This window comes from Trachinotus anak, unplaced genomic scaffold (genome assembly GCF_046630095.1).
Source record: "Trachinotus anak isolate AG129_WGS33_773 ecotype Australia unplaced genomic scaffold, CSIRO_AGI_Tana_v1 ptg000021l, whole genome shotgun sequence".
Taxonomy (NCBI): Eukaryota; Metazoa; Chordata; class Actinopteri; order Carangiformes; family Carangidae; genus Trachinotus; species Trachinotus anak.
Genome location: NW_027273872.1, coordinates 27728093 through 27740846, shown reverse-complemented (window position 1 = coordinate 27740846; position 12754 = coordinate 27728093). Strand labels below are relative to the sequence as shown.

The following is a 12754-nucleotide window of genomic DNA, read 5'->3' as shown; positions in this document are numbered from 1 at the left end:
AATATTTTGCAGACTGATGATGCTGATTAATCATGTAGAAAATGTGATTAGAAAACAAATGCACCACTGGAGTCTGTTCAAGAAAAGTGGTTTATTTTTACATTTATTGTATGTAGGCCAAACAACGTAAAGTTCAAACAAAGAGAGACTATCATTAGAAATGGAAACATGAAATATGCAAGACATTACAACTGTATCTCTATGATCTGATCCAAGATGGGATAATTTGAGAAATCAATTCTTTACCCCCCCCCCCCCCCAAAAAAAAAGCTCTGTGTCAAATTTAACCCATCTTGAAAATTAAATGTGTGAAGTCAGTCAGTCAAGAACTTTGCAGGTGTATTGATTGTGAATGAAATATAATATTAAATATCCATCTGAGGCATGTATGTTTTCGTACGCCACAGGTTCCGAGACAAAAGGGTTTGACAAGGGTGAAACGAAAAACATATAAGCATCCAAATGACAGTGCATGTGTTTTTATTTCTGTGAGTGTGTGTGAGCAGGAACAATCTAAATAGGAGCGATGGCAATCAGAAATTCTTGTCATAATCTGAGCATACCTCAGGGTTGTCTTTCTTCCTCCTCCAGATAGGAGAAACTCTGTGGAGTTCCTTATCACACAGCCAGAGATAACAGGGCTCCAGTACAAAGCAATAATTCCCTCTGTTTGCTGACAAGTGAAGCAGCTTCAGTCCCCACAGAGATATCCTTCCTTGTTCTGGGACAGAAAGCAGACAATAGAGACAATATATAGAGTATAGAGAGCTCATTTACATGAAGAGACAGAGATAGACAGATAGAGACACCGTGGAGAGACCAGTAAATACAACAAAGTCAAAAAGGAGCAGGGTTGTATCTACTGTACATACGCCTCCTCATCTCTGCACTACCTCAGTTCTATATACTCTCCTGTCAGGTCTTATAATTGGTGTACTAGAATAATAACAGTTTTAAATTAATACAGTAAAGAAGTTGAGAAAGCGTCAAGAAAGTTGATGGCTGAGCCAGTATTGAGGATGTGATTACAAACAGGAGTGGACACTATAGGAGTGTTGGAAGGAAGACCTTAAAAGTAATGGCTTTGTGGTTGGACTAAGGATGGGCAATATAACAAATCTATTCGATGTATCAAAATTTTTTCCATGTGTCCAGATATTGAAACTATAGTAATAATAAATATACATAATATTGCTAGTAGATAGATAGATAGATTTACTTAATCTCTTACTTACTTTAATCTCTAGAGGAAATTCAGATTGTCCAGTAGCTTATTAATGTATTCAGTTAAGATTTGAGTCTTTGTCATGATCCACTGCCTTTGTCTGTGCTATTGAACAGTCTGATGGCAGTGGGAGCTGCAGCACAGCAAGATGAGTTGTTGGCTGCAGCTGAATGCTTCTCTGGCCTGCAAGGATGATATGGAGAGGGTGGTTGGTATTATCCTAGGTGGTATTGTCCAAGATGGCCTACATCTTACAGTGTATGTGTATCTCCACAATAGTCTTGAGAGAGTCCAGACTCCTTCCAAGCACAGACCCAGCCTTTTTAACCAGCTTGTCCAGTCTTCTTGTGTTCTTAGCTGACATGCTGCTGCCCCAGACTGCAACATGGAAGAGGGCATATGAAAAAACATATGCAGCATTTCACTCGCAGACGTCAAAGGATCTGAGCTTCCTGAGTAAAAAGAGCCGACGCTGCTCCTGGTTATCATGTCAAAAGATGTTTTGCACGTCTGCTGGAAACTCATCATAAGTGAAGAATCTGGAATTTTTTGAATAATGTACTGGCAGAGAGGCAGCAAATCCTTGTAGCTTGTACTTTTTTTGCAAAGTATGTTTTTGTCATTTTGATGTCTTTATTGTGCATTGTTGTTTCTTTGTGGAAAGAATAAGAAAAGAATTGTATCAAAAGAGGAGGTTCCAGGGTTTAGTAGCTCTTTTCTATGGACTGCCTCCACATACTCTTTAAGCTTTGGCCATACCTCAATGGCTCTCTCCGCAAAAGGCAGATTGTCCACCCATCTGTGTCCACAGAATGTTTTGTATAATCTTCTCTTCTTGCAGGGACAATGTGAAAAAGAAGTGCATTGCTCTCAACAGTTTCTCAATATTCCATTTGAGTGAACTGTGTAGTGTATGCTTTCTACAGCTCCCAACAGAAATTAACTGCCAACCTTCATGTAGTTCTGCTTGTTCTTGCTGGACATTTTTGAGCAACTTCAAGTTCACATTTGGCCCATCCATACTGATGGAGAGGAAATGCTTCATGTCTCGTAGGCACACGCATTCGTAAATATATACATATTTTATTTAAATTATTTGACATGAAAAATCAAAAGTGAAAAGATGTTACCAACATGTTTGATTGCAAATTTCAAAAATAGCTTTATAAATCACCATGTAAAAGCAGTAAGATTCACTGAGAAATGATAAACACATCTTGTATCTTTAATTTATCCAAATAACATTCCATGAACAAAAAGTACAACTATACTATATATTTTGAATTGGTGCAGTAGATCCTCAGTCTTTGAATGTCCCATGAACTGTGATCCAAGATAATGTGACTGGACACGACCAGCCTCCCAAAATCGAATGTGGACATCTAGTTGTTAATTTTTTTGTTGACTGGTTGAAACTCTCATCAAACATCAGTACAAATGGTCCTGCATTGTTAACTGCAGAAATCTGTTTATTTTTGAAGTGTGGGGTAAGTCCAAACTTGAAAAAATGTAACTGGTTTTGTCCTTTCCACAGGTGAAAGATTTGGCTGTTTCTGAATTTTGGGAACATTGCCTGGAACAACTCAGAAACACCTTCACTGGATGCGTATTAGTGGTGCTGCATGGCAGTGTGCAGACACCTGAGCACCTCTGCATGCAGCGTTGCATTTGATCCAAATGATGCTGGAAGGCCACTCGATTTTCCGACGGCAGTGGCTCCGCTGGAAGCAGTGGTCACTTCAGCAGCAGTTGTGCTGTTTGTGGCGGTCGTAGTAGTTGCTGAAGACGTTACTTTGTTGGTCACAGAAAAGTAATTAGACACAGTTAACTGCTATCTGCCTTTTACAGCTGATTTGGGGCTATCGGACTGCATTGTATTTAGCTTAATTTTTTTACAAACACTGCAAAATCATACTCCATCCTGACCATCAACAGGCTGCAACCACGTCCTGAATTCCTCGTTTTCCAGCCACTTTTGCTGGAATTTGTATTTCCCCATTTCTTCTCTGTTTTCCTCTTCCCGGTCCAGCTGTCCAAACATCCGGTGCCGGTCTGCACTGACCGGCAGGAGGCACTTACCGAACTGGTTTCACATGTTTACACTAATGTACTTATCTCACAATAGCAAGTCACAGTTATAAATTGTACCCTATATATAGTCAAAATAAATATTTTACTTTAAAACTACCAAAACATTTTTTGAATGCCACTGGGAATCAAATTTAATTATTTTTAATGCCATTTAAGGCCTTAAATTTTGCAAAATCCATTTAATGACTTTTAATGCTTTTTAATGTCCTGCTATTTCAGTATCCTCCCACTTCCTCCACAATCCCACATGGTGATTGTACAGCCAGTGTCGATGTCTTTCCAGGATTTACGGAGGAAAAATTTTGAGGTAAGAAAGTAATTGTTTTAACAAAGACTATATTTTGTTTATTACTTTTACCATTTCAGATACAATTATATGACTTATATTAGTTTAAGTTGTAGTTCTTCTAGTAAAAACATGGTGCATCTCCCCTCTGCAAATTTCAAAGCATCATGCTAATACAGCTAGCTAAACAATGGTTGACTGGGGCACGGTGGGTGTGCGTCCCGACATACAACTAAGAACATTTTTTTGATTTATAATAATTTTACAGAATGTCTACTATTTGGAATATGAAAACAGACTGTGAAGTCTATGCCAGTGTTCTAAAAAAAAAAGCAGCAGAGGAGGTGATGAAGAGAAAGTCTGTCAGGGCAGTCGCAAAAGCCCAAGGAATCTTCCATGTAACTTTGAGCAGATACTGGCATAAATATTAAAAAAAAAGAGAGACCAGGGATCGAGGGACCTACCTAGCGTAGGTTACAACAGTGCAAATAGAGTCTTCACCAGGAAGCAGGAGGAGACTTTGTCTAAATATTTGAGCCAGGCAGCTGATCTATACTATGGACTAACTCCACGTGAGGTAAGCATGATAGGTAAGCAGAGTAGAATAGGCAAGATAAGTTTATTTGTAAAGAACATTTCATGCAAACTCAACTGAATGTGCTTTAATAAAAAAATAAATAAATACATAAAAGCAGAATAAATAAAATAAATACCAACGAATAAATTTAGACAAATAGAAAAAATGTTTGTGTCTCTACTCAGACTTCCTGTTCCACTTCCTTTCAGGTCAGAAAGTTTGCATATCAGCTGGCGGTGGACATTCAGCACCCACAGTCCTGGGACGAGAACAGAATGGCAGGGCCTGATCGGTTTACCTTCTTTAGGGAGCAGAACCCCAACCTATCAGTGAGGAGTCCACAAGCAACCAGCCTTTCAAGGGCCACAAGTTTCAACTGAATGAATGTTGTGCATTTCTTCAATCGCCTTGGAGAAGTCAATGAAAAATACAGCTTCGACGGGAGTGACGTATGGAATGTAGACAGGAAGTGTCTGACAACAGTCCAGTCACCAAACCAAGTGGTAGTACGCTGAGAAGTCCACACTTATGTCGGTGGCATGTGCCTTGCAAGCTCTGGGGAGTGCTATCCTTCCATCCTTTGTGTGGTCAGTGCAGAGAAGAAGGTGTTGCTTTTGCTCGACAATCACTGTTTACATATTTCTGTGAAACCTGTCAACTTCTGCAAAGGCCAGGGAACTGTGCTACTTACCTTTCCACCCCACTGCAGCCATAAACTTCAATCACTGGATCGCAGCGTGTATGGTCCATTTAAGAAAATGGTGAATGCTGCTAGTGATGCCTGGATGAGGATGAATCCTGCCAAGCTGATGAGCATATATGATATTCCAGGTATCGTGAAGACCGTCCTGCCTGCAGCTGCAACACCCAAAAACATCCAAGCTGGCTTCCAATGCACAGGTATATGGCCTTATAACCCTGACATTTTTCATGAGAGTGACTTTGCACCCTCACAAGTTACTGATCGTCCAGACCCATTTAGGGCTTTTCAGCAGCACTCACCTCCAACTCACCTGGCATCCAGCTCCTCTCCTCCAACTCACCTGGTGTCTGGCTCCTCGCCTGCAATTCACCTGGAGTCCGCATTCTCTCCTCCAACCTACCTACCTATGGTTACTTCTGGTGCCTCAGCAATTCACGATGTCACCATGTCTTCTGCCCCAGCTGATGAGATGCCAAGCACCTCGGGGTTCATTACAGGTAAGGTGTTCAGCCCTTCACTCATACAGCCATTTTCAAAAGCAGGCCCAAGGAAGACAACGGGCAAGGGTAGGAGGAAGAGGCATTCTGAAATCCTCACTTATACACCAGTGAAGCAGGCATTGATGGAAGAAGAACTGAAAAGGCAAAAACGTAAGAAAGAGAATCTTGGAGAATCATAAAGGCAAGCAAAAGGAAAAGGTGAGAAAGCCTGCTAAGAAAATGTTAAAGGCTGAGAATTCTGGTTCGTCAGAAGAGGAAGAAGACTTCTGTGTTGTCTGCATGGAACTAATTGGCAAGTCAAAGCCATAGGAAGTGTTGCGCCTTATGCAGCTTCTGGGCCCACCAAACATGCACACTCCAGGTCTGCCAACTTTTATTTGTCACCATTGTGACTGATTAAGAATACATTTCATTTGTTAGGTGAATCTTCCCAAATCAGCCATCCACCGTGTTCTTTAAAAATGTTCTTTGCATGTGTGAATGGGGGAAACATTTTCATATGCGTGACAGTTAATGTGCTCTCACTTAGTCACACTCACATATACACACACACACACACACACGCACACACAGTATTATACTTAATGAATGTTCTCTTCATTCTCTACATGAAGAATACACAAATTAAAAATGCATTGCATTTGTTAGGTGAACCTGTTCTTTATATGTTTTTTGCATAAGTTAATGGTGGGAAACATGTTCATGTGTCCATGTGTTTGGCAGCTAACCTGCCTTAATCTATCTACATCTCTCTCTCTCTCTCTCTCTCTCTCTCTCTCACACACACACACACACTCTTCAAATCAATTCAAACTGTGATATTCTTGTAGAGATTTGAATTAGTGCCATTTGTAGTAAACAAATGTGGGTAATTCGCATAAAAGGTCTGAGGACTGCAGCTCAAAAATTCAGTTAGCTGTAGGTGCTGAAGCAAAAAGTGCTACAACTACACCTGGTCTCCCTTATTTTTGACAGAAAACGCCTGCAAAATGTCACTGTCTCCACATGCAGCTGCTAAAAATGTTTAAAAATTATATTTATATTTTTTTCATGTCTGACATATTCAGATTCACCTTAGACATAGAGACTGCAATGGAAAGTGTCAGTTTTGTGTAATATTGCTGGTATGATGTTTCTCTGTATATTTTTGCTGCAAGACATGCAAGTCATGCGTGAAACTGAGCAAGATGCCAAACTAGATTCCGTGATGCAGCTGCGACGAGCGAGACATGCATCTCACACAGGTAGTGTGTCCGCTCTGATCCATTAACATCAGCGCCCAAATGAAAACCAAGACGTTCCACAGCCACCACGTTTCTCCGGCCTAAATCTGGAATGGAACCACACATCAGCCTTTAGACCTGTGCCTTCAGTGGAGCCAAGTCTGCCACGTGTTTGTTTCTCACTTACAGAGGTGCAGTGCTATTTGTTCAAGTACTGGAGCCTATCTGTAGACATGCAAGCATGCCTGTATGTGAACGGTGAAGTTGCTGCATGTAGCTTTCTAAAGTATCACTCAGGGTAAATAAATAAAATAAATAAATAACCACTATTACTGTGTCCATGCTGTGTCTTTGTCTCTCATGTGGAGAGGTGTTATGCTATTTGTGTAGATACTGGAGTGCACATATGACATCCAAGCTTGCGTGCATACACATGGTCAACTTGTTTTGTAACCACTGTTCCTAAGATGGCAAGTTCACATACATCAGTCAACTATCAACATATGATTAAACATTAGACTGACTTTAGGAACAGTTTAATTATTGCTCCGTGCTGCTGCTGGTTTCCTGAATCGCTTTCATTCCTATTCACAAGGTCCTGATTCAGTGCAATTCTCAGATCAGTTTGATTGGATTTGATATTAATTCAGTTAGAGATATTTCAGGTACAGTGACAGTTTTGCTTGGATATGATTGAGATTTTCAGAGAACTAATGCTATGAATTGTACCTCTAACCTGGTGCACAATTAAAAATATTGTGTACTTCATGAATGGACCCCACTTTCTATTTAACCACCCGATTTGACTGTTGTCAGACCATTGAATAAGTGTTATCATTAAACATTCTCCCACATATGTGGGCTAGTAGGGGCCCACTTAGCCAACTAGTAGGTTCAATAGGCTGCTATCACCCATTTATGTGGGTGAGCCAATGCTGGAGCAGCGCAGTCGGTTCATGTGACGCTCTCCATCAAAACAGGAAATGACAGTACAGAAGAAGAACACCTAGAAAAGATGCCCACATGTTTGTCACAGAACTAGGTAAGTCTTAATAGCAATTTTGTGGGACATAATAAATGGTTAACTAAATTGTTAGCTATCTTAATATGGAAAGTTGCATGACACATCCAAATGTTACCATGGTTACTCGTAGGGCTTGTCTTTTAGCCCATGTAACCTTGTTTACCGGCAGGTGTTTCAACTTGTAAACTATATGACGTTATTGACACCGAACTAACATGTATCACAAATACAATAAGTGAACACATCAGATCTTCATGAAATTCTCTTGTACTGAAAATATGCACAATTTAACATTTGTTGTCACCAGCGGTAAAACAAGCTAGCTTAGATGCTTAGATCACAGCCTAGTATATGGCTGGAATGAATATGGTCAATGTGTGATATCGAGGATTTGTTGGAAACTGTTATGGAACCGCAGTAAACAAGTGACAGTCCAGTGTCAGCTGGTTTCAGCTCTTTATCTGCTTGCTTCTCTCCTCCTCACTGTGCTCACATTTACAGTATTTTAATGCAGCTGAATTCACAATAAAGCTGTTCTCATTTGCATGTTTTTTCTGTTTCTAATATCACTATTGTTTCAGTCACCATTCCAAGTTTGGAATGGTGACTGAAATATGTCCCATTAAGACTACCTGCTAAACTCCAAGCCATTTCTAAGCTGCTGCTCTTTTATAACCATGAATCTGACAAAATCAACAAACACTTAAATTAAAGACAAATGCTATGAGATGTAAATGATGCAAAAAGCATTTTGGCTCATTTCAGGTTGCTGGTGTTTTTGTTGTTTACATGCCCTCCCACTGGGTTTAGTTATTCCTCTGCCTTTCTTTAGTAATAGTGATACATGTAGTGAAAGTAGTTTATTTGCCATAGTGGAGGTGAGGCACCGCTCTGTTTCTCTGCAGCTCCCGAGCAGTCTCGAAACCAGGGCACCCGGTGAACTGCCTGTAACAAGAGGTGTAGCCTGAAGCCCACGGTTGGCAGCCATGTACCAGGTTTATAACTGATCTATAACTGAAAAACAAGTCTCTGATGCACTAAGTTGGCAACGCTGGAGACTGTATGCCTCCCTAATAGAAACTGTTTGGGCCAATTCATTCAAGAGCAACGACCAATGTGAAAATTCCGACTCAGTCACGTGCCATTCAGCTGACCAATGGTGTAACTATGCTCAGCTACTCAGTCAGTGAGTCACTCATGGACATTCACGATAATAGCGCTGGCCCCACTGTTGCAGTCCAGTCAAAAATGAGACAGAAGTAGTAATGTAGTAAAGTAGTAGATGGCTATGAGAGAGATGAGTTCACCCTGACTAATTACTGTCATGACCCCTTGTGTGTTGTTATAAACAATCAGTTTCATTTAAATGTATGGCCAAACGTGATATCACCCTTTGACTGACTGGAAGTCATTATAATCATGACATATAGAGCTATGATCCACTTTTGTACCTAACTCCTTTCCCATTTTCCTTAGATGGAGAGAGCAGGACAATCCTGAAGTCATTCTTTGAGAAAGTAGGGTCACCCCTCATTTTAGAGGCTTCATCAGCAACAGGTTTGAATACCTGTGTCATAGAGGTACATTTTATTTCTTTTATTTCTTAAACTTAAAAATGGTAAATATATATTTGTCATTTGTTGTGTTATGAGATTGTTGAAACTTGTTCAAACTCACATTACAGAATAGGGAATCGATATTTCTAAATATTTTACACAGGTAATAATATAGCTGTATTTCTCTTTGCTTTATTGCCATGGTTATTTTTCTCTCTTTCAGAACTGGATTGTAAATTACAAGAGGGCTTTCAAGTGTCTCTCCAATCCACCAAAGCCAAAATTGCTGACCAGAGATTTGTCAGCATACAACCTCTTTTGTGGAGATGTTTTAAAAAACAAGGGTGAGTAATTTGTGAAAGCTTTTGCTTAATACTAATAAGTTGTAAGGAAAAAAAAGTCTGTGATATGATACAAGACAAGACCTGATTTCTTAAATCATGAGTTCAGTCTTTTCCTTACCTTGACCAAATAACTGTAGTTGCTGCAGAGCATGACTATCAGGGTAGCATATCAGAAAGGTTTTATAGGAGTTGTTTTGTAAAAGTCTAATGATAGTTGTGTAAAGCAATAAAAACTCTTTCATATTTCATACTGAGGAATTCAACACAAACCTGCTTATGGTTTTGATAAGAAATACATCAAGGATCTTTCTAATTAAAAAAAATATATATATTTCACGGAATTGTTTTGATTACTACTAAAATGTGTTTTACTGCATTAGTGTAATCATATTTGCTGACAGAATAATTTAAGTAGAGGACTACCCATCATACTTCATTGTGAGACAAAGTTTATTTTCCTGTAGTAATGTTTGTAAAAAATGAAGACTTCTGGATTGTAAAAAGTGAGTACACAGATATAGAGTGTCCTTACCTTTTTTTACCAGGCAAAGAGTGGTCCAGTTTAGGTGAAGAAGACAGGGAGAGGTACAAGCAGGAGGCAGCAGTTCTAAAGGCTTCAAGCAAAGAACAGGACTTAAGTGCTGAAATGAGAGCCCAAAAAATTAAGAGACATTTAAAGCAGCTTAAGTTAGAGGTTTGTTCGAGCAACAGTATTTTATTTTATTTTTTAATGTGCCCATGGAGTTGCTTTAAGGCAAATTTTGCTTCATTGAGTTGACATGGTCCTGTTTTAGTGTAAAACCAAACAGAACTACATTCAAGAGTTAATGAAGTTCAATGGTAGAATGTGCTGTGATAGAAGATTGATCAAAATTCAGTTGTTGAGAATAAAAATGGTATAACGTCGTCATTGCATTTACCCATCAAGTGCTGAGAGAGTTTTAAAGATAAAATCTGCTTGTGAGGAGTACACTTGATTACAGAACTGCATAATCCATGAGGATACACAAAATTAGATTAATTTTAAGATAACCTCTAGGGCACTTTGATTTCTTTAAATTATCGGTGAGGGAAACACTACTGTGCAGGCTGTGTTTTCTGGAGGACCAAGGAGCTCTGAAGTCACAGTTAGGACTATCTCCCTTGTCCTTTTCCATGCCTCCACAGTGTCTGTCTTCTTTTGGCTGGTGGTGTTACCAACGTCTTGCTCTGGCTCGAAGTCACTGCTGGCTGCTGCCAGTGATAATATGCAGCAGCTTTCCTCAGTGAGTTTCATGGGCAAGGGAGTCTTTCCTCTCAAATACCGTCATTACACTATTGCCCTTCCTTTCAGTGGAATTGTTTTAACTGTGATGAAAGGTCTAATCTTTTTTTTTTTTTTTTCCATTGTTACCTATTTAAATATGAAAAAAGAGGAAATTAGATGTAGTCACATGGTCTCATTACAGCATTATACTAGAGCATTTTTGTGATTGCAAAATCAAGTATGGTAAGTGAGGCATCTCAACTAAACTTAAATATACTGTACATATAAAAATGACACAGTCAAATCGAATTGAATATTAGATTTGAATAATACACATCATAATTTTGCTTCATACAGACAAGGAAAAAAATATCAGGGCAGAACAATTCACATGAATATTTTAAATAAGGACTCTAGAACAGGTCAGGTCTGTCCATCCTGAGTGCTAGAAAAGTTAGCAATACTAGTAACACCAAATTTGTTGTACTGCTCTCTGCACTATAAAGACAACATAGTTGATCTGTGAGTAGTACAAGGAGCATAAAAGGAGCATTATGCTTTTCAGACTTTATGTGAAAAATCAAATTCAAATGATTGAATGGATACTTGCGTATGTTTTGATAAAATCTGATAAGGAAATGGTTTGTGGTTTTACATTGTCCACACAAAATTAAGATGTAATTACATACAAATACACTTGACATTTCAGGTAGAACAGGATGGGAGGAACTATGTGACTGACTATCAGACTATGTGACTGTTGCCTATATACAATTTCACCCTTTCTAAAAGATACTGAATTGATACTGAAACATTGACATTGTTTATCCTATTAACACATTGGACTTTCATTGTGCACAGTATTACAAAAGCTAACTAGCTGTATGGTTAAGAAAGAAATAACGAAAATAATATCTATGCCTGAATGCAACCGCTGCTTTTGTTTTTATCATTAACATTTTACTGTAATTAACAGTACACGTTACTGACCTGCTGTTATATCTGCCAGCTGCACATGGTCCTTCTGGTTGCTTAGCTACCATAGTAAACTAATGCGTGACAAAATAATACGGAAATAATCTGATTCTTGTTCAAAAAGAAGGCACGTAAAACAATAATAACCCAGAGGTTATATTTTCTATTAATTAGTGATCCATGGGGAGTGACAGACACAAAGAAAAGCGCTATGTCCAGATTAAGTATCTTGACATAAACATGTCCCGAGAACATGGACAAAATCTTTCATTAGATGTTCACAGTGTTTAGTATTTGTAAATAAAGTTTTGAAAGAAAAAAAGTTGACAACCAAAGTACAGGCTACGGTTCAGCCACGGTTACAGGCTTGATAATAGGAATTCTGCACCTACTAGTATTGGGTCATCCAAATAAATGTGTGATAACAACCTTCTTAACCTACTAGTAGGTTTAGTAGGCCCCTACTAGCCCACATGTGTGGGAGAGATGTGCCATAGTAACACTTATTTTTAACATGACCAAAAGTTTATTCACGCATTTCAAGAAATAATAGGTAGGTAAGTAGGTAAGTGAGGTGCATCACTACATACCTAAGTGCATCAGCTGCAGTTTGTATGAACAGTACAAATACAAACTTGCACATTTAGCTTTGCTTTTGTGCAGCTCTTTGCTGTCTTCGTGGTTTTTAAATCCAAACAACCAATGACCAATGATGTGCTCATATGTGCACATGCATGGTTAAGTTGCAGCTTGATTTGAAGGTGATTCAAATGAAGTCTCTGTGTCTGTGTTTAAGGTTTAATCTGAACATGTCATAGACATGAAAAAATATATCAATTTTAGCAGCTGAATGTGGAGACAGTGGTGTTTCAGAGGTGTCTCCTGTCAAAAATAAATCAGAAATTAATTAAAAATGAAGAGAAATCCAACATTCAAGTATTTTGCAAACTCTATGTACAGACAGATCTGGCAACAGCAGCCACACTGCAGCCGGTCTGAACACA

General features: G+C 38.9%; 1 long non-coding RNA gene across 3 annotated transcripts; it reads left to right on the top strand.

Moving 5' to 3' along the window:
• The first annotated feature begins 270 nt into the window (after window positions 1–270).
• LOC139606130 (uncharacterized) lies at window positions 271–12441 on the top strand. 3 transcript variants are annotated; one of them, XR_011684555.1, is made up of 4 exons: window positions 271–4179; window positions 4389–9209; window positions 9409–9529; window positions 10075–12441. It is a non-coding gene; the product is annotated as an uncharacterized lncRNA (long non-coding RNA). The 3 variants fall into 3 exon arrangements; XR_011684554.1 differs by having other exon boundaries at window positions 271–7647; window positions 9106–9209; XR_011684553.1 differs by having other exon boundaries at window positions 271–9209.
• The last annotated feature ends 313 nt before the right edge of the window (window positions 12442–12754 follow it).